Raw genomic sequence first — 27,382 nt, 5'->3', positions numbered from 1 at the left:
TTCAGGGGCTTTACGGCTTTGATACGCGACGTATCATAAGGGAATGGTCCCGCAGATGCTTCGTAACAGCAGGGTTCTGCACGATGGTTATTCAAAAAGTAAGGGCCGCTTGGTACCCAAACATATTCGTTAGTAAAAGTTTTATCGCCTTGTTTAATAGCCCAAAACTACTTCCCTTTTCTATGGTACCACTGCACGAGTTTCTTTAGTCCCAGTGCATAAAGTTCGCCGGTGAATTCTTTGCTGCTTGACTTGGTCGATAAGCCTTCCTAGTACCCACCTTGCTCACACCCTGTGTGGAAATTCATCCGACATACCACTAGCACTAAGGCGTCGATATAATCGCAATTACCGCTCCACTTGTTTAACAGATTCATTGGTCTGGGTCCTGGCCCTTCCTCTCCGCTTTTCGTCGTGCATATTTGTGCGGCCATTTCTGAACTCTGGACACCTTTTTATGACTTGTTCTTCACTAATCACTTCATGCCCATAAACTAGGCACAACTGCGCATAAATTTGAGAAGCTGATGATCGTTTTGCAAGCAAAAATCAAATTACAGCTCGCACTTCACAACAGGCGCGAGCAACAATTTTCACAGACATTGTCGCTTGCATTCCCCGACAAGCAGACGACTACAGAGTCATAACAGTAACTCCAGTACCTTCGCGAAGAATTAAGATGGTGGTGCGCTATTGAATATTCATTCTGACATGTAAATATGTAAATATTAGCAAACGGCCCTTACCTTTTGAATAGCCCCAATATATATATATATATATATATATATATATATATATATATATATATATATATATATATATATATATATATATATATATATATACATATATATCCCTCAAGAGGAAGGTATATAACAGCTGCATCTTACCGGTACTTACCTACGGAGCAGAAACCTGGAGACTTACCAAGAGGGTTCAACTTAAATTGAGGACGACGCAGCGAGCGATGGAAAGGAAAATGATAGGTGTAACCTTAAGAGACAGGAAGAGAGCAGAGTGGGTCAGGGAACAAACGGGGGTTAAGGACATCATAGTTGAAATCAAGAAGAAATTGATATGGGCCGGGCACGTAGCACGTCGGCAGGATAACCGGTGGTCATTAAGGGTAACTGACTGGATTCCAAGAGATGGCAAACGCGTGAGGGGGAGACAGAAAATTAGGTGGGTAGATGAGATTAAGAAGTTTGCAGGTATTACGTGGCAGCAGAAAGCACAGGACCGGGTTGATTGGCGGAACATGGGAGAGGCCTTTGCCCTGCAGTGGGCGTAGACAGGCTGATGATATATATATATATATATATATATATATATATATATATATATATATATATATATATATATATATATATATATATATATATATATATATCACGTAGTCAAGCCTAGCAAACTGAAAATTGACAGCCTCGTACTGGGATCCAAGAAGTGGCGATTGAATTTTGTATCGTGTCCTGATACTATAGTAAGGTCTTTGTCCAGCCTTTGTTCGTACATCTGGGCAGATCGCTGCACACTGGCCTAGTCAGCGTATCCTGTCGTGTGAAGGCGTGGTCGCGTTTTGATCGGTCAGAATGGAGAGCAGCCTCTTGGACTTACGTTTCAGCAAGGACCAGTAGGGCAAGTGAGGAAGGAAAGAGGGGTAGGCGCCCGGCGCGCTCCTGCGTGGCTATGCCTCTCTATTCCTATTGAAAGCCTGGATTCGTCGGAAATGTCAAAATAGTTTTAATTGGGATATTTTCTCGGGAAAGAATACGTGTGGAATTTAGTCGTCATATCTGTGGCAACAAGTTTGCCCGTAAGGTTGTCGTCATCTTTAAATACTGATCTAGTGTAGCTTTCGGAATGCAATGTCAGCCGCTAAGCAGCGATGGCTCACGAGCTCGAAAAGATCTTTTAAGCATTGACTTAAACCACCGGGGTTACGGTGCTCAGCTACACATCCGAAAGACGCGGATTGGTCTGCCGCAGTGGTCTCATCTCCATGGAGGCGAAATGATAGAGGCATGTGCATACGTTAGGTGCACGTTTAGGAACTCCTGGTTGTAGAAATTTACAGAGCCCTTCATTACAGCGTCCCTTAGAATCATATCATAGTTTTGGCACGTAAAGCCCAGGAGTTTATCATTATAAGAGATCCAGCCAAGGACACTGCAAGCGCCGCACAAACCGAGTGAATGCGAATACAGTGGATTATTCAAGAAGTCACAAATGACGGCAACGCATTAGCAGCGCGAACACGGAAGGTGTCTGGTCGTGTTTACGAGAAGGTTCTCACGCGGATATGGTTCAAATTACCTGGAGGTTTCCAGTAAGGTGTGCTTTATAGTCAAAACGTGAATATGGGAGGTAAAAAATACGAAAAAAATTATTATTAACGATGCGGCGCATGATAATAATTGTGTTATCGCTAACAAGTAAAAAGGCCTAACTTCTGTTGAGAATCACATTGGCGCATGTTTGATGGCATGCGCGGAATAAAAACAATCGCATAAACTCACCCCCACTCTGATACAACTCGACCAGTGGCGTTGCAAAACATGCTCACACAAGGATGTTGCAAGTTCATCTGGCTTTTATCTGGTATACTCAGTGGTTGTGTTTCGTTCAAGTAATAATAGCACGATCCTAGAAGGAAGAAGACACAATTGCATCTTATACTTAAATACATAATATAGCGGAACAAAACAAGGACAAAGAAGCACACAGGACGACCGCTAGACGGTGACGTTTCCATCAGTTTAGATGCTGTTTTTTACACTTTATATGTCACGTGTCCAGAGTAAAACTTTCAGTTGAAGTCTAGCGGTCGTCCTGTGTGCTTCTTTCTCTGACCTTGTTGTGTTCCGCAATATTATGTATTTTGGTAAAGACCTAGTAGCCCAAATTTCAGCTTTAACTGCGTCTTACACACTCGAAGCTGCTGATCTTCTTATGTTACAATACATTTTATTCAAAGAAAAATATACCTTCTGACACGTAATATAAAAAAGCACACACACACTTTATATATATATATATATATATATATATATATATATATATATATATATATATATATATATATATATATATATATATATATATACACACACACACACAATGAAAAGGACGCCTACGTATTGAAAGCTGCAAAGACCAGCAATGACCAGAATTCAGAATTTGCACTCCTTTCTGGTTCTAATGTCTTCATCCCAGCCTCCCCATCACGTAAGTTTGACAGCGAAAGCTGTTATGAGATCACAACAAGGGCTGTTTTTGGCGCTGTAGTTGTCCGGCGCTGCCGATGTTGTCAGTAACGGCTATCGCACGAAGTAAGAAAAAAGAACGACATAAGAACAGCTTTCCAGGAGGGAACGGGTTTCGAACCTGGGCCCTCTGCTTTGGAGCCCAGTATTCTACCTCAGAGCCTTGCCGATGCTTGAAACTGCTTTGCAAAAAGACCCTATACAGGATTCCTGTTGGGAAGGAACCTCATCAACATATGTAATGTAGCGTGGTAGAGCAGTAAAATAACGAACAGGCGTCACACAACGCGAATTCTGTAACCAGGTGTCATACAATGCGCATTGCGCAACGAGTGGGTTGTTTATTGCTTCCAACCCATTAGAAAGGGCTCTGCCATAATTCTTCATCGTCATCAGCCACAGTATCAATAAGGTGTCCATAACGCCTTACAGGTGTTAAGTGGGTACTATGGTTCTCCGCAGAACCATGTATAATGCCATGATGACTGCTTCCATATTTCACAAAAATTATGATTTATAGCGTAGTGTGTTCCTCGCAAGTGCATTTCTAGTGATTGTCAAGGAAGCCCATAAGGCTCCCGTGATCCACTTCCTCAGGGTTTCAATAAAGTTATTTCTTTCTCTGTCTAACTCTTTCTCTCTTTAACGTATATTATATAGCGTTGCGCGAGAGTGAAAAAAAATGCCTGGGCGTCGCACAATGCGACTTACGTAACTAGTGGGTCGCTTAAAGCTTCTAACGCATTACAAAGGGGTCATCCATAATTCTTTTTCGTCATCAGCCATCTCATCAACAAAGTGCACACAATGCCTTAGAGATGGTACGTCGCTTCTCCGCAGAATGAAAAATAATGGCGTAGTGGGTGCTTCCCAACTTCACAAAAATTATTATTTGTGGCGTGGTGGGTACGTTGCTACTGTACTTGCTCCAAGAGAGTTTATAGCGGTCTATAGAAATGCCGCTCTTCCAGGTTTAGCTGTTACTGTGCTGCGCTTTCCGCGCTGGCCTGGCGTTCTTATGTCCAGCATCCACCAATGCTTACACGTTGCATTCTCGCGTCAACCAATTATAAAACACAAAAAAGTTTCGTTGTCGTCATCACCATCACTCCCCACGCCCTCTCTGCCATTTTAAAGACCCGGCAACTGTTTTCTTTGGTGGAGTTCTTACTAAATTAAGAAAATGATAGCACATATTGCTATATATACGGTGGAATACCCAATACTAAATATCACTTAAACCATCCACACTGTTCCCGTAACGATCAGCGCAACTGCCGACCTTATTTACGGGAGCATTTACTTTGTAATGCAGACGACACAAGACACAGCTCGGCATTAACAGTCTTTAGGATGAGCTGCTCTTTTAAATTCGATACTGCAGTTGGTTGCGTTAATGGCGCTATAAGCAACGAACTGTCATTCCCTGCCTCAGTACTGCCTGTACCAGCTGTGCACAGCCTTAGCGACGAATATGCTTCTGCCACTTCATCATACCACCGACCAAAAACTTACTGACGCACGCACTTAGTTTTCTTGTCAGTCTGACGGTGTGTTACTCACTAAAGCTTCTTCGTGGCCACCCCAGAATATATACAAACCTTCACGAATGCTCGCAGACTAATATGAATGAGTGATAAGAATGAATAATAGGATATGAGTGTCCCAGCCAATCTGATAAGATTGTGCATACGAGATGAGGAGCGGAGTTTATACTGGAGCGTACGCGAGCACAAGCGATGATCCTCGAATGTACGATGCCACATTTAATAATGCTGACGCGTTTTGCCCGTTGATTAGATTATCCATGACCGTGCTTGCCGCTATCGTTTTTATCTGAGTGTTGGTTGCTCGTAGTGGGTCATTCCACGCCAAATGACCTAGCCATTTTGGCGACCACCTCAAATTGTGCTGGTGTGTTGCGCTGAAAACAGGAATTCCTTCAATATTTTAGAGCGAAAAAAATTTTTGCTCCCGTGCAACCTCCCAAATTTCTCAGAATGTCGTCGGAGGGATAATAATATAATAATTGTTGGGGTTTAACGTCCAAGACCACGACATGATTATGAGAGACGGTACTCAGAAATTTCGACCACCTGGCGCTCTTTAACGCGCGCCTAAATCGAAGCACACGGGCCTCAAGCATTTTGCCTCTATCGAAAATGCGGCCGCTGCGGCCGGGTTGGCATCCGAGGGATGTTTGTGCCCGAAAATTTTACACTAAAGGAGGTATATTTTGCGTGTAAATATTTTACGACCGCGGGTGTTTTTGAATGTCACGTCGAAAAAAATCGCGAATTTGAGAACATCGTTACTTATATATGCGACGTGGTGCTCTTTTTAGAATTCAGATATGTACCTCAATCAAAAGAGAGCAAACAATTGTTCCGATATAGCATGTTTGGCCGTTATAATTCATAGTGTTACGCGAGAAAATAATTTTACAATTTTCCCATTGGCAGCCATCTTCCTATTTGTTCACACTGCACCGTCTTCATTGAAGTGTTCCATTGCCGTCAATGGGTAATTCCGCCCGCTGCGCTCGTTTTTCGGCGGGATGGTTCTTGACCAATTTCGCCACGAGCGTATTTTTTTATGTATGCGGGTTTGACCGGTAAAGATGGTTAGCAATTCTCGGCGCAGACGGCGCCACAGTGTTTGAGAAGCTTCGCAATTATAGCGCATTATTTTGTTAAGATTGCGCACAGGACGCGAATAGTCAAGCTTATTCCAGAGCTTGCGCGACCACCAGTGATAAGGCTGGTTAGCTCGAAGCGTGATGTATAAAAGACGGCGTCTACCAGCGATGATCAGTTTTTCGACGGATGACGTTCTGTTCGCCGCTATCAGCCATGGCCGTACAAGAAACGACGCAGATGAGGCCATACAAGTTGTTCTACGGAAGGAGCTCCGCAATGACCCTCGACGCCTTGCTACCCAACGTCCCCGACGAGGATAACATCCACGTCAACGTCTACATTCAGCGCGCCGAAAAAGCGCCACAACTCGCCCGTCTACGCATCCAGTGCCAGCAAAAGACCGGCCGCCGTCGGTACAAGCTTCGACGACGCCAAGTAGAATGACAGCCCAGTGACCGCGTCTGGACGCCCATACGCTGACTAGGACTCAGTGAGAATTTTATTCACCGATACTTCGGGCCATAGAAAGTGCTTCAACCACTTGAAAATATTGTGTATCGACGTCTTTTATGCGCGGTTTATATGAACACTATATGAATGTCATGTAGTGGAAGGAGGCTCCTTAACGGTTGTAATATAGCGTGGCAGAAGCGTAGAATCACGCCAGGCGTGGAAACATGTGAATTCCGCATCGAGTGGGTGTCTTAAAAGCCCGCCCTTTACAAAGTGCTCAGACATAATCATCATCACCTTCAAAATCATTAACAAAGTGAGCAGGTGCGTAGGTTCGCATGTTGCCTTACGGACGCGCAGGGGGCCCTTCGGTGATTCGCAAAAGAAAGTGAGCATTTAACAACTGTACTTGCGGTATGCATTCTAGGATAGTTTGAAACGGCCAATGTTATGTGCGCAGTCGTTCGTTCCCTTGCGGCCTAGTTGAGGCACGTACCGAGAACCGAAGCGATCATTTGAGAAGGGGTTGCGCAAGGGCCCCGATTACGCTATCACGTCCTACTCTTGAAGGCGAAGCTGAAGCGTCCTCCAAGTTTGTTTAAAGGGATACTAAAGAACAAAACTATTGTCGTCATAGCAGCAGAGTATGTTTTCGTATACCAAAAACACCACGCTTGCTGCGAGAAGACGCTTAGTAAGCTAAAAAACGCGCAAAAACAAAATGTGGGTGGCAACGCCACCTTGAAGTTTCCGCACCATTCGCCGTGACGTCACATGTTTTGACGGCGCCTGGTAGGGACTACGTAGTTCCTAATTAGTAAAAATGAAGCGGTGTCCTCTGAAGGGGCCATAGATTTAATATACTGAGGTTGGGGTAATTTTGTTCTGCCAATGGCGCCATAATACAATAAATGCACTTTGAAATCCGTGATGTCACGCGGGGAGATTTGGCGCGAAATTTAAAAATGAATCTTTGAACTTGATTTTCTCCGGTTGTATGAATAAACCTACGATGGCAAAATTACTGATATTGGAGTTCTCAGAGCACGCTTTATCGATCTAAACCGAATAATTGGGTCTCTTTAGTGTGCTTTTAAAGCCTCCATCGTCCAATATTTTTTCCGAATCGAGGCTGTGGTTTTTGACTGCTCGGGTTGCTCAGGTGGAAAATGTCTTCCAGTGTTTGTGCTGTAATGCGACATCAATCCGTTAGTGATCATATATGAAAAAGTGCCGTGGCGCAGGTTAGTTTGTTGTTCGAATAACTTCACGACTTCAAAAGCTACGCCTCGCGTAGTGTTTCTGCTTCGTATTAAAATGTCACGTAATCTGTTGCGACTGCAATCAATTGATATCTAGTGGATGACAAAAGGAATGGCCCCAGGAGACCCATTTCTATAACGTGGATTGGTGTCCCATGTGATGCAATTGGTTTCTGTATGCCCGAATTTCCTGACACAAGGTCTTGCAGTGCTGACACATTGGGAAGCCTTTCACAGGTGTGTACGATAATCGATGTTCGGGGTCAATAGTGTAGCTTACTCACTCTGGTGAGAGCGTGCGAGTATCCAAGTTTGGTGACGTGGCCTCGTCGTGGCACGCCAAGACGATGTCACCACGGATGTTAGTAGCCTTTACAAGGACACAGACACGGTCGCCGTCACGGGCAGTTTGCTTTGATGACACCGCTTGTGAGACAAAGGAGGTTAGCTCGCGAGTGCTCTGCCATTCAAGATGAGATTTTCGGTCATCTACGTTATCGACAACATGTCTTAATTGCTTCGGTGTTTGCTGTCCCGATATGAAGTGATAATCGGTAATGGATGGTGACAAAAAAAAAAAAAGACATTGTCAACCTCACAGTCAGGTTGTTCCGCGCATGCACGAGACTGCGCGTTTGACCCTGACAAACATTTTCAGGGCTTGCAAAATATTGAGCTTTTTCCGCTTTGCCTCATCAACCTCAACTCCCAATAGCTCCTTTTAAATCAATGTTGGAAAAATGCATTGTGTACCGGAGCTTGTCTGGAGAGAGCATCAGCGTTGGTAATAATTCGTTACTGGATGAGGAACGTTTGGTGGGCTTAAGATGAAGAGGCGAAGCTGGCGAGGACGACCCATTAGAGAGTTCCAAGTTTTCACTACATCTCTTACATTGTCTTGCACCGCGTGTACAATGCATTGATATCGTTCAAATATATTTAGTTTATCGAAGCCTGGTTCTCTAGCCTAGTCGTTAAGACTCGATTTTGGAGCATGAGGGCCTGGTCAAAAGTTCAGCCCCGCCAACAAAACCCGTTTTGTTGTATACATATGTTTCTTTATTCCGCAGGCGTTTTTCCCTAATGCATTACTTTCTTCTGCCACTCCATGGAGGACGCAAGTCTGCTCCCTAAGTGGCAATGGGATGTTTGGTCTGCGCACACACTGATCTGCTCGAAACTAGCGTATATCATTCGGTGTAAAATTCCGCTGCTTGCGAACAGTGGGCTTCTTCGTCTAACGGCGATATGAGGACACCTCTAGGTCCGTTCGGGAAGCCTTAGTAAGCCGACGATAGTGAACGCAAAAGTGTATTTCTGTTCCGAACTAGGGCAAGTGTTCATGTCTATGGAGCTCGAGAAAGACGGACGACATCCCGTTCGATCATATCGTTCCCCTGATCATAAATAACAAGTCTTTTGCCTGCCAATACACGGTAGTGATTCTTCCGGGAAGTAGCAAGACGGTCAGTACTGATAACACACAAAACAGTCAGTGGGCCGGCCAGTGGCCTTGCTTTGTAGTCACAATAAGAGATGACTTAGTGCAAGCGAGGAAATTACTCCAGCTGCATTAAGATAAGGTCGGTCGCCTTGGATGCGGCAAAATGACGTAGCGATGACTGAAGACATGGTCCTACGAGAGGTACTCTGATCGTTAACCATCACCTCCACAAGTTGCTATGAGTTTTATTTTGGTCATCTCGCAGCACACAACTGTAAAACTAGGACACGGGGTTCTGCAAAAAGGCGAACTGTTTATGAGCTAGGAGATTGCGGCGACGCCTCTGAGCGTTCCTATCTCCTTGCTTACAGTCGCTTTTGAAAGCAGTTCTTCAAAGAAGACTACCTTGAAGACTACGCTGACACGGAATTAGAGAAAGACATGACTGCACCGCTGGAAACGCGTGTCTACCGCCTCGGACTCATCGATGTGCCATAGTGAGCAGTACCGACCATGCGTTCCAAAGTGACGGCTGTACTTGATTTATATTTGTGCCCTGACGCTTAAAGAGCAATGGTTCGTGAGAATTGTGCACTGGTTGAAGAAAGCATTATGAAACTTTCAGAACCAGAATCAGAATCAAATTTTATTGTTACTATGAAATAAAGTTGTTGCAAACAGTATACAGAAGGAGGTCCCGTAGTCGGAGAATGAATTGGGACCTCCTGTACATGATGAACATAAAAACAAATAAGACATAGCTTCGACAGGAAGGGAAAAAAGTACAATAATCATAATGGTATAGGTGATCAAGCACATTTCATACTACAAAGAAAGCATGTAGACACGAGATGTATTTAAAACAAACAAAAAAAGAAAAAAATATGTGACAGCATGCTGTAGGGGCTATGAGAATGAAATGCTGCGTGTTGTTGTATTGGTTGCCAAAGATCTCTTTTGTTTCTTTTGCAAACGAGTGTATATTCATTGATTTTAGGACGGATGGCAGTGAATTCCACATGGAAAGTGAGCTAAAATGAGCGGTTTGTTTGCCATAGCTAGTGCGGACTTTCGGTAAGATGAAGTTTTTGCGGAAAGCAAATCTAGTGTTGTTGGTATTGAGAAGTGAGGAGGATGGGATGATGAAAATGGGAAATACCTCATTGATATGCTTGAATATCCATATTGCTAGATTATACTTAACCATATCGCGCACTGTAAGAACGTTTTAGATATAGAATAGTTGTTTGGAATTGGTGTAATATGAACTAGAAGTGACTATTTAAATTGCCTTGTTTTGAACAGTCTGTAACGGTGCGAGGTGAGTGTTGTAGGTAGCACCCCAGGTAGTAGTTCATGTCAGAATGAATAAATGCGTAGTATAGTGACAAGAGAATGGGACGTGAAAAAAAAGGGCGAGACCGAATGAGGATGCGTATACCATAAGACCAGGGGCGTAGCCAAAAATTTTTTTCGGGGGGGGGGGGGGGGTTCAACCATACTTTATGTATGTTCGTGCGTGCGTTTGTATGTGCGCGTGTATATATGCGCAAAAAAAAACTGAAAATTTTCGGGGGGGGGGGGGGGTTGAAAACCCCAACCTCCCCCCTGGCTACGCCCCTGCATAAGACAGCTTTTTCTTGACATCTAAAATATGGCTGTGGAATTTTAAGTTCCTAGCTAATCTGACGCCCAAGTAAACACCGCCATTACTAGCATGGATCAAATGATTTGGGATACTAATCGTGGGAGCCCGTACTAGCGATCGCTGATGTGATGAAAAGAAAATAAATTGGGTTTTTTGAGGATTGAACTGTAATTTGTTTAATTTACACCAGTGTAATATATTGCGAAGATCAGTGGTTAGCTTATTTATTAAACAGTCTATGCTATTATCGGAACTAAAAATCGTCGTATCATAAGCGTAGAGCAAACATTTACAGTGAATGATAAAATTAGGTAGATCGTTGATTTACAACAAAAACAAAAATGGGCCCAGAATGGAGCCTTGTGGTACTCCTATGTTTGTTGTTGTTTGTTTGGAGTAAGTACCGGAAGTACTGACCGTTTGGTTTAACTACGAATGAATGACAGAGCAAGACCACAGATGCCCATTGCTACCGGTTTTATGACAAGTATCTGATGGTTGCTAGTATCAAATGCTTTTTTAGGTCAACAAAAACAGATCCAGCTAAACAGCCATCGTCAATCGCCTTCTTTAGAAATTCAGTAAGAAATGATAAAGCGAGATCAGTGGAATATCCTGTTCGAAAACCAAACTGAAAATCAGTAAGAATGCTAAACTTGCGAAGGTAATTAGTTAAGCGCTTTTCAAATAATTTTTCAATTACTTTGCTGAGGAACGGGTGCACACATATAGGCCGGTAGTTTGTTACCAATGAACCGTCTCCTTTTTTAAATACTGGGGTAACTTTAGCACGCTTAAGTTCGCGAGGAAAGTCCCGTTTTGAAATATCAGATTAATGACTTCTGCAAGACTATCAGATATATAGAGAGAAATCAGCTTTATGTGTGATGGACTAATGTCGACTAGACCAGCGCTAGTGGTTTTTAGATTCCGAATTACGGCGGTTACTTCGTCGGCAGAAGTGGGGAACCAATAGAAGGACTGGGGTAAGCGAGTAATTTCGTAATCTAAAACTTGGTCCGATGGCACATTGTTGGAAAAAAAAGAAGTCGCTGAATGTATCAGCAATGTCACGTGGATTTGGGTGCACAATGCCATTATGAATTATTGAAGTAATGCTTCCTCGGTCGCCGTTTCTGTTTAGAAAAGAATTTACTAATTTCCATTTTTATCTGAGTTATTCCCACATTCCAATATTTTCTGTGCGAAGTATTTTCTTTTTGCACTTTTTAACTGCGGACAGAGATCGTTACAGTATTTCTTGTGCCTTGCTCTGAGCTTGATATTGAAATGCTGGTTTTTGGTTTTTTTGTAAAGATTCTCGCGTCTGCGCATTGCTTTAACTAGTTTATCAGTTAGCCATGGGTTTTGAGGTGACGCAATGACCTTCTTGCATTTTTTGTATGCGAATGGGAATGGAAGTAATGTAAAAGTAAAGATAAAAAGCGCGAGAATGCTTCTTCAGGGTCATTGGTTTCTATTACAGCGAGCCAGTCTGATTTTGTAATGGTCTCGATAAGTGCTTTCTTATCCAAAACAAGTTTGTGAAAGCATGCAGAACGGCAAAGGGGAGTTGAAATAGTTTTAAGAATAATGGATAATGGTCGGTGATATCACTGGTAAGAATGCCTGCTTCAGGAGGGACCAAAAGGTTAGATAGCGTGTGGAGCACACATAAGAAAACGACTCGACACGTCCGTCTAGCGCCGAAGCCTAAAACCAACTAACTTTTTCTTTATTTTTCTGCGCCCCTCGCGCCAGCCTTGCTGCCGCGCCGCACGAGGTCACCTCCGACCTCTTCTTTCTTCACTGTGCCATCCCGTCGATGTCAGTGGCGCTACAAGCGTATGGTCAATCAGTGAGCTTCCGCCTTCATGAGAAAGACGTGTAGCTTGAGTACTTAGGCATTCGTAACCATAACTGTGATGGCAAGTAGAATATGTTGTGAAGTTAGCGGACGAGGTATAAAGCAGGTTAACATTCATGTCACCAACGATAACTACATTTTTATTTTCTGATGATAGTGATTCAAGCACACTATCTAAGGCGCTGCGAAAATCAGCAATGGAGGTAGAGAGCGAACGATAAATACAACCCAAAATAAAGTTTTTCTTGTCGATGTTAAAGGAGTCCCGACACAAAAATTTTCGCCCCGCGTTTTTTTGCTGCAATGTGTTGCTGGGGGCATGTTAGTCATAACACGGCACATCGTTTGCTGCAGCGCGCGACAGGTAATTAATTATAACCTCCTCATTACCGACACAGCCTCAGTTTCGGTTTGACAGAGCTCCAAAAACGACAAGCCGCCGGGTGCAACTATCACCACCTAGCGAGTGAAACGCTCGGTCACGTGAGCACACAGAACAGTGACGCATTTCCGCGCGGTCTGTCGTCGTCGGGCTCATCGTCGTCTGATGGCGACGATTTTCTTGCGGCGGGGATGGAAGAAATTTTCGACGTGGCGAATCACTTCAGGTTTGACCCGCTGGCGAGGAGCGATTCGTCGGGAAGCGCGTCAAGACAGAAATGGCGGCTACGACGTCATCATAACTTGTACCGGCTGCAACGGTTACGTAGGGGAAGTAGGGGGGTCACCTCGGGTCACCTCCGAGGTTGTCAGTGCACTAGGTGCGGCCTATAATGCTGGATCGCGCTCGCGAACTTCGAAATTCATATAAAATACCTTCCAAGCTTTATTCGCTGTCGATATTTTGCAGATGGTACACGCACGCACATGGGAATCGATCCAGCAGGCTATCTCGGCCGCGAAATTTTGTGTCAGTACCCCTTTAAGCAACGAATGATCGAATTCTACCCATGCGGCTTCACAGTTAGGTAACTTTAGTGCAAGGTCATGCCGTCGTTTCAACGCCAGGTTTGATAATACATAGATGGCCGCTCCACCATGATTGCTTGATGGTCTGTGTGCGTATTCAGATGAGTAGTTGGGGAAGCCGAAAAGATTTTTATCAGCGTCGAAAAAAAGCCAAGTTTCGGTGATACAAATGATAGGAAACGGCTTTGTGAGTGTTGAAAGAAGATTTTGAATGTCGTCATAATGTTTACGTATACTACGTGCATTGAAATGAATAAGTGAACATGAGCTGTTAAAAATTGGGGGACCCTTAAGCCTCGTCTTTAGGAGTTGAACGCGATAGCGAAATCCGGCGCCTAGTGCGCACTTCAACCACTAAGTGCATACTTATTAATGTGTATCGTTACACATACACGCACACAGACACACACACGAGCGCGCGCGCGCGAATGGTACAGGCTTTTTTTTCTAAAGCAAGAGTTGCATGGCCCCCAAGATATACGCCGCGCGCTCGCCATCTCGGAGGCCATGAAGAGTCTCACAATGCCTCACAGATGGCAGCACATTATCTAGAGTTCGCTGTTTGCTTGATCAACGCCTCCGCAAGCCGGCGTTGGCTTGATATGTTTTCCGCTAGATGGACATAGTTGTCCATTTTTAGAGCTGTTTCAAAGTTCTTTAGCGGCGATGGCTGCACTATCCCGGCCTTTTTCGACGTTGTTTGATGGCCTCCCAAATGCGCCTACAAATCGCCGAATGGGCTCGTTTTCGTCGTGACACCTGCCGAACAAAATGCGTTAGGGAGACTCCTTTTACTACATGGCATTTATGTAGGGTTTTTTTTTTCCAAAGCAGCTGCAAGTAACATCGTGGCTTTGTGGTAGGACACCTGCTTGCCACGCGAACGGCCCGGGTTCGATCCTGAATGGGACCGAAGGTTTTATTCTTTATTTGATTTGCTTCTTTCTCGATTTTTCGCTCACAACCAACGGTGCCAACACCCACGCTGACACCGGAATTTCTGCGACCCGAGCTCTCTAACGCTGTCGCGTTAATAGAAATTGATCCAACTCGGAAGTGTTTAGGTACATTGGCATGGTGACTCAGATGCAGCGATGGGGAAAAAACAACAGCGTACGCGTAAACAACAAAAAAATGGATATCTAGATTATAAAAGAGAGGTCAGATTCCTTGGCTATGCGGTTAACCTGACTGTCGGTAGTTTTCCTGGTTTAATTGCACAATTCTCTGTCCATAAGAATTTCCAATTATTGGCTTTCTTTAGAGTTAGAGCCTTGGTGAATAATGATTTATTCGATGGCGGTAGGTGGTCATTCACATACATAGGGCTGTTGATTGCGGAAGAGATACCAAGATTGCCAAGACACAACTTAGCTTTACGTGCCTTAGAAGTGAAATCATTTTTCTTCGAACGCGAGCAAAACCTTGCAATTACATTCTTTTTTTTCCTTGACTTTCGTCGCGACCCGGTACACAATGTCAAGGTCAGAGGGCACAAGAGGGCAACCTAGAGTATTGCCAACTTTTTGCAAGATCGCTACACAGCCTTCCCCTTGCGCGCAGGGAATGCCCTTGATTTCTACGTTGTTGATTCTGGAGTACTGTTCAAGTTCTTGAACCTTTTTTGAGAGCAACTCGTTTTCGTTCAACAGTATTATGTTATCGGCGGCAAGTACCGCTTTTTCTGAGCGCAGTGTCTCAACGATGCCATTCAGGATTTCCATGCTCTGTTTTAAATCGTCAATCTCGTTTTTGAGTTCCTTAACGTCAATTCCTGAAGATTGCATTCTCAAGAAAACTTTACCGAACACATCATGAGCCAGACGGTCGGTCGCGTTGCTGAACTTCGCTTCAATTGCATCAATGCGCTTCGCAAGATCGCCACACATCGGCATCGCCTAACAAGTTTCAGTCTCACCATAAATTGCAAAAAAACAATACTTCTGTGGCAGCAGCAACAGCGAATTGAACAGGATGGTCACCTCCTGTTCAATTCGCTGTTGCTGCAGCCACAGAAGTAGTTTCAGGCTCAGATGGTGTGGTTGAACAAACAGTTCAACTCAATGGTCAGGAGAAAACATATCATACTTTCACATTCTCTTCAATAAATTACAAAGAGCAATGAAAGGCGGAAGCTTCAGATGCCTCAGCAAACGCGAAAATTGACCTTCAGCGGCGTCAACACGAGCGATGCGAAAATCGTCATTACGTGATGATGCCACAATGTGGCGTCATAATGACGTCACAGATCGCCAATATTTGCGCCGTCAAGATGACGTATCATAAAATGGTGTCACATGACGATGTCATCGGATAACTTTGTCGCTTTCTCAAAAATGGGCCGATCACGGAGGCAATGCAAACCAGGGTGACATGCAGAAAGCTCGCAATGCCTCCGATCGTGCAGCCTGCTTACACCACGTAGATTCCACCCTGTGCAACAGTCTTGTCAGATGGAGCGGACAAGTTCTAAACGAGGAAAAAAAATTGGCCGCGTATATGCGTGCTTCGCTGCAAATGTCGTGTAAAGACGATAGAAGAGGCACTGCGTGAGATATGAACGCCATCTGGCAATACGTCGGGAAACGTGAATGCTGTGTTGCGGGCTGGTAGTCCCGGCGCAGCAGCAGGCAAGACCGGCGGTGACCAACGCGACCGGCGGGGACGCCAGCCAGCCCGAACACGCGGGTTGGCGCGAAGCGCCGAAGCAGAAGAAACGTCCGCACTCAACGAGTACTCTCCACACACTCTTTTATATTCACGTCGCCTGGGTAAAGCAGGAATGCCAGAGCGGCGCCCCATGGCACTCGTACAGTGCAATACTGAACTGAAACCGAAACACAACAATGAGCTCGCGCAGAGGGCACGGTGGAAGCCAAGTTTCGGCGCAGTCGCATTTTCAGCGCAGCTTAAGAAACTAGGGTCTCTAGAATTACGTATCTATGTATTTTCTATTAAAGGAACACACCACCTAATACTTATCTAGTGATGTTGGGCCTCAGATATGCGTAATGTTTGCTTTTTGATCAACCATGTAGACAAGTATGAACCTAGTGAGCCGTTCACGATGGCTGGCCCTTGTGCAAGGGGTTCAACTTTGGCCGAGTGGCTGAATCGAGGGACGTGCCGACAAACAGAAAGACAGACAGACCAAAATTTCTGCGTTTAAGTTCCCCAAGAAAGACTATCGTCTTTAAAAATGCTGCAGCCACGCTCTACTGGTGCGAAGACTGCGAAAACAGCGGATGTAGTTGCCTTTCCTTCCTCGTCGGCCTCGCATCCCTTTCCCACCCCTATTCATACTATTCCATACACAGCTGTGCTATGTTTCACCCTCTCCCATCCTTCTTTCCCTCATCCTCCTCACAATAAAAAAGAACATCTTCCAGATATTTTAACACGAAAGTGTTTCATGCCGGTATCCACCAAGTACTTCCGTCACGGTTATGGCGTTGATAAAATGGACGCCAAGGGGTGAGAAAGAAAAGCTAAGAGAAAGACCTGCCACTGGGAATCGAACCCACATCCTTGCGGCCGCGACAGTAAGCGCCCGACGCTCAACCAACTAAGCCAACTTCGCCGATGACGGACACTCCACGAACGCGCCTTATATCTTTCACACATCTTTCGCACGGTGCCCTCTGTTGGCGGTGTAGGTAGGCGGGGCGGTGCGGGGTGGTGCCGCCGTTTGTGAGATGTGAAAAGAAGTGATGCGTCACGATCGACACTAACTAGCGCTTACTCCAAGATTGCGCGCGTTACCGGAGGCCATGGTTAAAGCGTCTGGATACCAGCGAGGGACACTGGCCGCATTGGCGTCGCCGAGGGAAGCTAGACGCAGTTACGTTATTTTGCCTATCGTTTCGTTTTAGCGTGCGCCGGCTAATCGGAGTAGTGCAGCTTCCACATGCACCAACGGGAGTTTTCCGCCGCCGACTACTTCGATTGCGAGAGCACCGACTAACCAAATTGCTGCAATACGCGTTGCAAAAATGACACGATTTCAACGGGCGAGTGTCGTGCCTTGGTGGAGCGAGACGGAGGCCAACGGAACGCACCGGTTTGCGGCTCAAGCTACGAAAGCCTGCCTTCCTTGTTGCTGAAGCGCAGTGTGGTGGTGTATGGATGAACGCAGGCGTCGGTAACCCATTACTAGTAAGCGCACACCGTGCCGCTTCTCTTCTTAATTGGCGACGTTTTGAAGAAGTACATATGGGGTATCAGTGTTGATTACGAGCCTGTTGATGCCATCCTTACGCGGGAGTCACGATTCGCTGTGTCCAAATACATGTTCACAAATTCAGCTACCACAACGGTTTATTTATGATCATGGGCGTTAGTCGTCGCGATTGAGTCATGCCACTAGGCGTCAACATGGGTGCATCGACGTGAAACGGTGTTATAGCTGCCAAACACCAGTAGACATTGTAGAGGCTCTCATATATCACTACACGATAAGCAGAACTTCTGTGAAGACACGTTTCACTTTCGTGTTATACCGATTCCTATGACGGAGGGATCAGCCATGGTTTTTGAAATGTTTGGCGTTTTATCTTGATCGAGAACAAAAATCACCTGCCGGGTTTTTCCTAGAAGCAACCAAAACCATATTTTCTTTACTCACATACAACGTCCGTAACAGATTTAATATTACGTATACCTTGAACAGTAACCTTGCCAAATGTCTTTTGAGATTTCGCACCACTTGACATAAAATTCCAATGTCGAATGAAGATGTTCAGAGCTATTGCATTCAGAATTTCAGTGACGTGCAAACAGCGCACTATAAAACATTCTTTTCATATTACTCACCCTTCTTAACTTACGCTGAAAAGTAGCCCACATTCCAGCGAACGAAAGGGGAATATTAACTTATGGTACTACTTAACAGACACACGAACACAGATGCCGTAACGTTTTCTGCCATTGCAATTTATCATTCGAGCTCCACAGGCACATTTTCTGACGTTTTTAAAGCGCACTTGGATAGTGACAAATATTTTGTATGCATAAATTGTGGAAAAGGCGGTAAGTGGCACGTGAGCTTCATTCTTTGCCATCACATTAGGATTACCTTCGGCTTGCTTATTTTCGGGCAAATGTAAACTTGGTATCTTATTTCGCCCGCGACTGACACCGATGAAAACAATGACGTGCATCATGTTTTGGGAGAATTGGCTGGTAATTTGTTTTGCGTCGATTTATTCCAGAAGCCAATTTACACGTTTAGTTATTCACGAAGCGATGAACTAATATGGCCAAACAATGACAACTAGCATCATTTGCAGGGCAGTTAAAGTTCCCTTCGTCCACACCTAGCTCCCCTCACTCGCGAAACCGTCGGTATTGTTTATACAAAGCTTTCAAGAACGTTTGAATTATGATTTTGTGAGGTACCTGTTGGCAGAGGCTTCTAAAATACTGTGCGCACTTGAGCCATAAAACGACCCGTCCGCTTGCAAGCGCAGACTTTTCCGCATTTTTTGAAAACTTTCCTAATTCTTCTGTAAAACACCGCCTCGATGAGTGCTCAGTAAACGAGGGTATTTAATCTACATAACTTAACCTTTTCAGTAAACTACATAGGGCATAAGTATTCATTCAAAAGACTATAAACAATGCACTTTATTTTCTTAACCGATCACCGGAGGAAAAGTGACTAAGCGGAAGTGTAACCCTTGAATGTGGAGAGAAAGAAGGCATGTTTATTTTCGGAGCAAACGAAATTGGGGCAGTTACGTACTAAGTAATGGTGCGAGGAGTGAGGAAACAACGCAGCTGGTGCCGTTGCCCTTCTTTTTTCCCTTCTCCTCACCTTCACTTCCCTTTCTCACCCCTTTGCTATACTACGCTATGCTCTGCTAGCGTGCCTGGATAGGCCTGCTAACGTGTAGCAATCCCATCTCGCCAAGAACATTTCCGCGCGAAAAAATTATTTTTCTTTCTCTCTCTCTACTTGTTCTCTCGCCCTTCAAAGTCAATGTATGCCAGGCCGGACAAATTAGCACACGTTTTCTGTGGACAAAGCAGAAGATGATTGGCAGTACGAAAGAGCGCGTGCCGGTTCATGATGATGATGACTTCTGTCCGCGACTAAAGGGGCTTATCCGATATTCAACAGCTCGGTTGGTCAATACTACAGGAAGTACGCACAGTTTTCGCTACATGTCCCCAACAGTACACAATGAATGGCCTCAAAGAGAAAACTGCGTCTTCCTTTGGTTGATTCAGGGCAGCTATGAGAGTTTGCAACGGTTTCGTATAACATGTTTACAATGGAGCTAGCGAGGGTGGAGTGATATTGACTCGGATTCCAATATAAATACACACGAAAAAATTGGCCTGACGTCACACATGCGACGTACACAATATCTCCTGGGTGTAAACTCGACAAATTCTCTGTTTTAACAACACATAGTGAAAAGATGCATGCAATCTTTTTAGTGTTTCTAGAAGAACTAACCGCTTGCGCGTGTCATCATTAGACTATATATCAAGAAAATATAAATATCCGGCAGATCCAACGAACTGTGGGAATCGATTCCACGTGAAGCAGACAGCCATTAGCAGCCTATGCCGAATTTTTCGCTTTGATGTCACCGTAACGAGGTGGTTCTAGGTCGTGATGAAACTTGAGTACTTGTTGGCATACCGTGTGCTTAACAGGCACTCGGAGTGTACTGGCGTGTAAACGGTAGTTCATGGTCCGACGTAGCGTCGGCACACACGTTAAGACACAGCCGTCAGTTTCATCGCCAAGAAGTGCACGCTGATGGGTGTTGATGCGCATATCCTACGTAGCGGTTGTAGCAATGTTCGCGTTACGCTTAACTGTGGCTTGAGCAGCCATAGATATCGAATGTCTGTTACATTGATACAAAAGCGGACAGCCGACTCTGCAACCCCGGTCGGCCTTCTACTGACATGATGCTTCATGGGGTATTTTTCCGACACAGTTGGATGCGCTGGCGTGGCTCTGTGGTAGAATACATGAATGTCATGCAGAATGCCTGGGTTCGGTTCCTACTCCAGCCGAAATTTGTATTCTTTGCTTCCATCGGGATATTTAACCCATAGAGAACACGGCCGACCCCGACATCGGATTCTCTGAGACACGGGAGCCTTCACACTATCGCGTGATTTCTAAAGTCTGGGTTGATATGGACTGTGAATCACCTGTGGCGCATACCCACACACTTTGGACAGTGATATGTGCGTATGGAACGCATGTGAGTGGTGGAAAGGATTTCATGACGTACACGACAGCAAGGTCACGTTATGCATGTCACGATCTGCGAACCATGTTTCTCAGACATTCACCTCCTGCTATGCGAATTTTCGCATGTGCAAACCTAGGGAGACCACCACGAGAGTGCCAACACGTAGGCAGATAGATAGATAGATAGATAGATAGATAGATAGATAGATAGATAGATAGATAGATAGATAGATAGATAGATAGATAGATAGATAGATAGATAGATAGATAGATAGATAGATAGATAGATAGATAGATAGATAGATAGATAGATAGATAGATGCCTGTGAATCACTGAGAAGTGCTTCGCATTTAACAGTAGCGTAGATGAGCTGCCAAAAAAGTCTCATTCCTCGACAGCTGACTAAGCGTTTGTGCAAAGTATAGCTCTATAAAATTAAGGACGTGTAAGCCAGAAGCGCAAACTTCGAAAATTAAAATCTTTTCGAAACATCGTAGGGGCCATTTGCACGACCTTTAAAGTGGTCATGAGACACCCCTATGGCTTGGCGAGAAAACACACCCTGCCGATAGCACACTGCTATGAGCAGCTCATACATATCTTGCAGCCGTGCGCAGCAAGGGGAGTTTCGAAACGGGGCGCGAAGCGGCCTTATTCTAAGGCGCCCTCTTTTCATAACGATCCCTGCGCTTACTCGTCGGAGCTTCTGGCGCTTGACATTTGACGGCGAAAAACAGATGGCATGCTATTGGCAAATGGACGACCTAAATCAAGAACGGCGTTTGGATCCGATGCGTTCCTTGCCAAGGGGTGCTGTGCTCACAGTCTGCTAACATTGCACTGTCAGCCACACTCGCGCACACGAATCACAATGTGAGAGAGCGATACCGCTTGATCGCGCGTACTGACGTATGCTCTTTCTGCCACCCCTCCCTGTGCAGATTCCAGCGCGCTTGCCGGGAAGCGAGAACACAGAAAACACATGCTGCGCGCGACCAATTCCTGTAACTAAGCTCTTTCTTGAGGGGTTCGAGAATTTTTTGCGGTAATCGATTCATCAAGGAAAAAACTCCTATAGTGAGGTCATTCGATGAATACTTGGAAAACTGGTTGAGCCTTTAAAGCGCCCTTGGAGGAAGTACTTGAGAACCAACCATGCCAAATATATTATCAGAAGTTCCGTCCTTGTCTTCTTCTCTGCTGCGTAAACGCTTTCGGCACTTTTCGTTCTTAGGGGCCAAGCACCTTAAGACCTCACAATGTCCGTCCGTCCGCTGTAGTTTATAGCCGAAGCGCAGGTGCAAAACAGCTGTCCATAAACCATCTACAGAGCGAGCATAGCAACCATGTGGTTTAAAACCAGGCCGCACCCAGCGCGGGGCCGCTCGAAAGCTGCTCGAAAACATGCGCATCGATTAACAGGTGACAACATGCGCAAAACCTTCTACAGAGCGCGCATGATGCGCAAATGGTCCCAAAATAGGCCGTCCTCGGGCGCGGCACAGCGCGACTTCGTCATTGCCAACTTCAGACTAGATCCGAGTGAAGAACCATTAGCTCTACATTTCACGGACCGTAAAGCAGTAATAATGAAGGCAAAACGGAATCCACAACTGGCACGACATAGCAGTTATGACCAATAAAATACATTACAGTGAAACCTCGGTGATACGAACACAGCTCATACGAATTTCGGGGTGATACGAATTTTTCGTTGGTCCCAGCCAGGGCCCATTGGCCTGCAATGTAATGGAGTACGGTTGTTGCGAACCGGTTTTGACCCAGCGACGTTTGATACAAACGTACGCTGTCGCCCAGGTACGAAAAGGTGCTGTCTGCGCTGTCGCGGAACACCCGCCAAGCACGTGCGAGCGCAGGAACGCAAGCGTGGGCATGTGCGCCGCACCGCCAAACCGTCAGAATCACGGTGTAAGAAAAACACTCTTCTTGCGGTCAAAATAAACCTTCAGAGACGCGTCACGGCTTCCGAAATTGTCTGCGCGAATCTTTGAGGCTCTTATGTGCCTCCGTGTGCCTGCGCGTTTAGAATACATAGGACATTAGCGCCATGCTTCTTTTTCTAACGCATCGACGTGGGCTGCTGTCGTTGTACTGTGTTTACACGTGCCTGCCTCGTGCGTCAGACATCCTATGAAAGGTGGAGGAGGATCGAAAGAAGGCGAGGACTGTGTTGGCGAAGGAGTCAGGCCTCACAACGTCAACATGCGCAACCGTTGAGGTCGCACTTGTGCGGGCATGGCCGTAAGTCTCCCAAAAAGCATCCTCAACATCTCCGCAATAACAAAATCATAAAAATCCGGCCATATACACGAAGTGAATGATGACTGAGGAGCTGGCTGGGAGATAATCGGGTAAACCGTGAATGCTCCGTACAATTACTCTACTGTCATATAAAGACGTCACACGTTGTAATAGTGGCGATTGTGGTCAGGTTGTTGTCGAACCACAAGCGGTCGCAGACCTTGCAGCTGTGGCCGAACGTGTGGTCGAGGAAATCGAGGAAATGTAGTTTTGCCTACGTTAATGTCATCACCAAGGCGCTCGAAGAACAAGAGGAAGAAGACTTCTCTTTGGCGCGAGCTGCGCCTGTAGCGGTCGCCTCTGAAACTAAGGTTACGCTTACGGCGCGGGACTTTGCTCCAGCTTAAGAACTTGGCGAGCCAGCTCCTAGCACAGGACCGTGGTTCTGTAATTTTGTGGCCTTGATCCATCGCGTCAAAGAGCTTCTTTAGTTACTTTCGCTGCAGTGCATTGGCGTAATGCAAAAAAGCATACTACCATTTGGAAAGGGCTACTGCTGTCGCGGGTCACAACGCACCTGGTTCATTAATTAAATACACGCGTACGGGCCGTATATTTAATAGCGCTGGTATGATTGCCGAAATCTAAAAACTTAACTGACAATCATTCAGGGTTCTTTCTGACGTTGCTGCGGCCCTGAAAAACAATAAATGAAAAGGTACCCCAGCTTTCTTTTATCGCATGCAAATTTTCCATGCTTTCTGGTGATACGAATTTCAGATGATACGAATATTTTTGGTGGTCCCGTGAGATTCGTATCACCGAGGTTTCACTGTATATATAACTGTACACATGCTTTGTGACTCACTTAGATGCGCGAGTGGGCAATGTCACGGGGGATTCACGGTTACCGAACGATCGCCAATGCGTCGCCCACTCATCATCATTCACTTCGTGGATATGTGTGGTTTTTTTGTTAAGCTGTTGCTGTTTAACATTAAAGTTTATTGTCTGTCTGTCTGTCTGTTGCTGTTTAATCAGTTACTTTTATGTTATGGTTTGTGTAACGCCTTCATACGCTACACTTTGCTTCTTTAGTATATTTTGCGTTTCTATGTTGGTGTGTTCTTTTACGTCTTCTGTAATGATCAATATTTCACCTATGTATATTTATCTCTATTTTCTACGTCCTGCATTGCCCATCTTAACAATGCCCCACGAGGGCCCTGTAAGGTACTCATAAATGAAATAAATATGAAGAACAGTCGAAAAGGACACAAAATGTACGTATGAGAGCGATAGCTTGTGATTGTTGTGAAATAACTTACCGTTTACGAATTCCAGCTTGCCTATTTTACTGTTCGGATCGAAAGTGTAATATAGTGGGATCATCATGATAAAAGTAGCTAGTTTTATCATCTTCGCAACACTGCCAATGATGAAGGTTACAAGAATGTGTGAAATACAGTTCCTTGCACTTTGCCATGGTTATCGCATTTACATCATATTATGAATATGGTGGTAGTAAATCACGTTAGACATATCAATTTTGAGGTAAACAAAGGTGCAGAAAGGTCTGCGAAAATTCTGCAAAGGCAGAGAGATCAATACGAAAGAGCTAATCGTCAACCACTCATCTGCTGCGCAAAGCTACAGATGGGTGGAAATCCCTATGGATTTCCGAGAATGAAGAGTAGAAAAATTTGGCTTGATCCATTGGAAGGTTTGTTCTATAAACAGGTGGGTGGCTATTCTCCCTCGTATTCCTCTAATACTGAACTATACCTAGCTAAGATTTTAGTTTAAGTACCACCAATTAGTTAACTACTAAGAAAAACAGATGATAAATATACTGTAGCGAAAATCTCAGAAATTTAAATGCGACATGAAGATACTCTTTACGTACGCACCGACAAGCAGTGTCTGCGACTGTAATTATGGACTCTCAGGTTAACATGATGGTTTACGAACACTGTCTTGAAACTCAGTATGTAAATTCTGTTGCGTAAGGAGAATTTTCGACTTGAATAGAGCATTTTTCATGTGGTTAAAGTAATAGGAAGCACCTCAAAGTAGCAACAGATGGTCATATGAGAATTTCGCCACTTTTCAAGCGTGAACATGCTTAGACAATTGCAGCCGCTCTCTATGCCCAACATTGCTTCTAGGACAAGCAAGGGGAGCACAAAGGCATCGAATCGCCGATTAACGTGATAGCGTTAATGAGCTCATTTAGCATAAATTTCGGCGCCGGCGTGATTGGTTGAGAGCGGCAAATCAGCGTTGTCCGTGAGCGACAATTCGAGAGATGCAAATAGATCAATCATAAAAGAAAACTTGCCTCCGAGTAATTCGAACCCAGGCCTCCTGCGTGGTAAGTGGTAAGCAGGTGTTCTATGACTCAGCCACGCCGGTGCTTTCAAGTGCTTCATAAAAATAAGTTACAAGATTGTCATGTAGTGGGAGCCGTCTAACGCATGTAATATAGCGTGGCAGAATCGTAGAATCGCTTCGGGAGCCAAGGATGTGAAATGTGTAAGGAGTGAGAGGTTTAAAGCTGCCCAACCTTTACAAAGTGCGCCGGTGTACGTGGCACCTCACAGACGTGTAGTGGGTACTTCGCAGATTTGCAAAAGAAAGAATTAGGCGTAGTGGGCACTCCGCAGATCTACTTCCAATATGCAATCTGCGATAGTTTGAAACGGCCCTTCTTTATGTGCGCAAACGATCCTTTCCTCGCGGCACGTTTTCAGGGGGTGCTCAAGGGGCTCGATAAAGCTATCGCGTTCTACTCTTGAAGGGGAAGCTCAGGCGTCCTCCAATTGTTTGCTTCCAGTAAAGACATCATCATTACAGGTATTGCATTCGCATGAAGTACTGGCAAACGTTTTCTCGCGAAAAGTAAAATTGAAGGCCAAGTTGCTTGATCACGGAAAGCGAAAATAACCTACAACAGTAACCACCTACAATCTTCGTTCTGAGTGCATATATGGCTCAGAACGAATTTGCCATCGTCATAGAATCGGAAACCAGCTTTGCTGATGTTCCTCGTTTCTTATTTCAAGAATACTTACCCTGATTTCCCTCTCGTTTGATTCTGAAGAATAATGCTGTTCACATCCACTTCTCCTTAGTTCGACTTTCAGTGTGGATATTTATACTCCTGCTGAGAGATAGTGAATAGGGCCTCTCGGAAAATTTCCTATAACGTTTTTCTGGCTATTGTTTACAGCTTGTACGTGAAGGTATCCTAATGGGAAAAAGGTCCACATCTGGGTGACGTGCGTTCGGCCTACGCCATTTTGTTGATGTCGAAATGACTGATGAGGCCATTACCCTGCACTTGACACATTAAAGTCGTGCACTTGAAATCATGGAAGCACAACGGCTTAGCAATGCCTATAAATAACTACCGTATGCCTCATTTTCTAAAGGTGGCACCAGCGGCTGTCACTGGCCCACCTGGTACTACTGAGCCTGTAGGATCGAGTAGTACCAGAGTGATCAAGCTGTAGACAGTGAAGCCAACTGCTCCGCTGAATGAAATGACACAAGTGCAGTCGGCTTTTACAGCGTTGTCCTTAGTTCATAAGCAACAGCGGCTGTACACGAATTGTTGTCTCTGAGCATTGGGCGTTTCCCAGAGGTCTCGAAATTTTTGTAACACTGTAATCATGCGACATGATAAGCTACTTTCCAGAACATCGCTTTGCAGGGACTAATGAAACGATAGTCGGACAACAAAAGCTTTGATGTTTGTGTGGACATACAATGTCTCGCCGCATGAGAGCCATTTGCGGAAATCACCATTGTGCCAACACTCTACGAAAAAAAAGGTGTCATTTGAATCTTCTTTGTTACATACGTGACACTCACATGTATAACTCTCTTTAGAGAGCCACGTTGACACTCTTTAGGAGAGTCGTGGGACGTACGGCTCTCTAAAAGAGAGTTAGCGCGTTTTTTAGAGAATCATACACGCGTGAGTCACATGTGTAGCAGAGTCAAAGGACACCTTTTTTTTTCTTTAAGAGAGAGAGAGAATGAAAAAAGGAAGGCCGGGAGGTTAACCAGATATTAGCATCTGGTTTGCTACCCAGCACTGGGGAGGGGAAATAGGGGCAAGGAAGAGGGTCTAGAGAGAGAGGGGGGAAAAATAGGAGGAAAAAAAAACGCACGTACACACACAAGATAAAAAACAACACACACAGGGACGAAGTTCTTACAATCGTTCAAAAAGGCCGGTCGATCGCAAGAAGCGCAGTAGCGCTTGCATGGCCTTCTTCTGTGACGTTGTGTCTTGTCGGTGGCATAGAATTCTTTCCTCCGACAAAGGTCGTTCGTCCAACTTG

General features: G+C 44.9%; 1 long non-coding RNA gene across 1 annotated transcript in view; it reads right to left on the bottom strand.

The window, feature by feature from the left end:
- The window catches only part of LOC119399449 (uncharacterized), a 30,352-nt gene extending 4,154 nt beyond the window's left edge, over positions 1-26,198 (bottom strand). The window contains exons 1-3 of the long non-coding RNA XR_005184865.2: positions 26,105-26,198; positions 24,359-24,459; positions 2,520-2,646 (exon numbers count right to left, since the gene is read on the bottom strand). This is a non-coding gene — a long non-coding RNA (uncharacterized LOC119399449). The remainder of the gene's footprint in view (positions 1-2,519; positions 2,647-24,358; positions 24,460-26,104) is intronic.
- Positions 26,199-27,382: the final 1,184 nt, after the last annotated feature.

The sequence above is a fragment of the Rhipicephalus sanguineus genome, chromosome 7, assembly GCF_013339695.2.
Source record: "Rhipicephalus sanguineus isolate Rsan-2018 chromosome 7, BIME_Rsan_1.4, whole genome shotgun sequence".
NCBI lineage: Eukaryota > Metazoa > Arthropoda > Arachnida > Ixodida > Ixodidae > Rhipicephalus > Rhipicephalus sanguineus.
The sequence above is the reverse complement of the archived record's forward strand: the minus strand, read 5'-3'. Positions and strand labels throughout refer to the sequence as shown.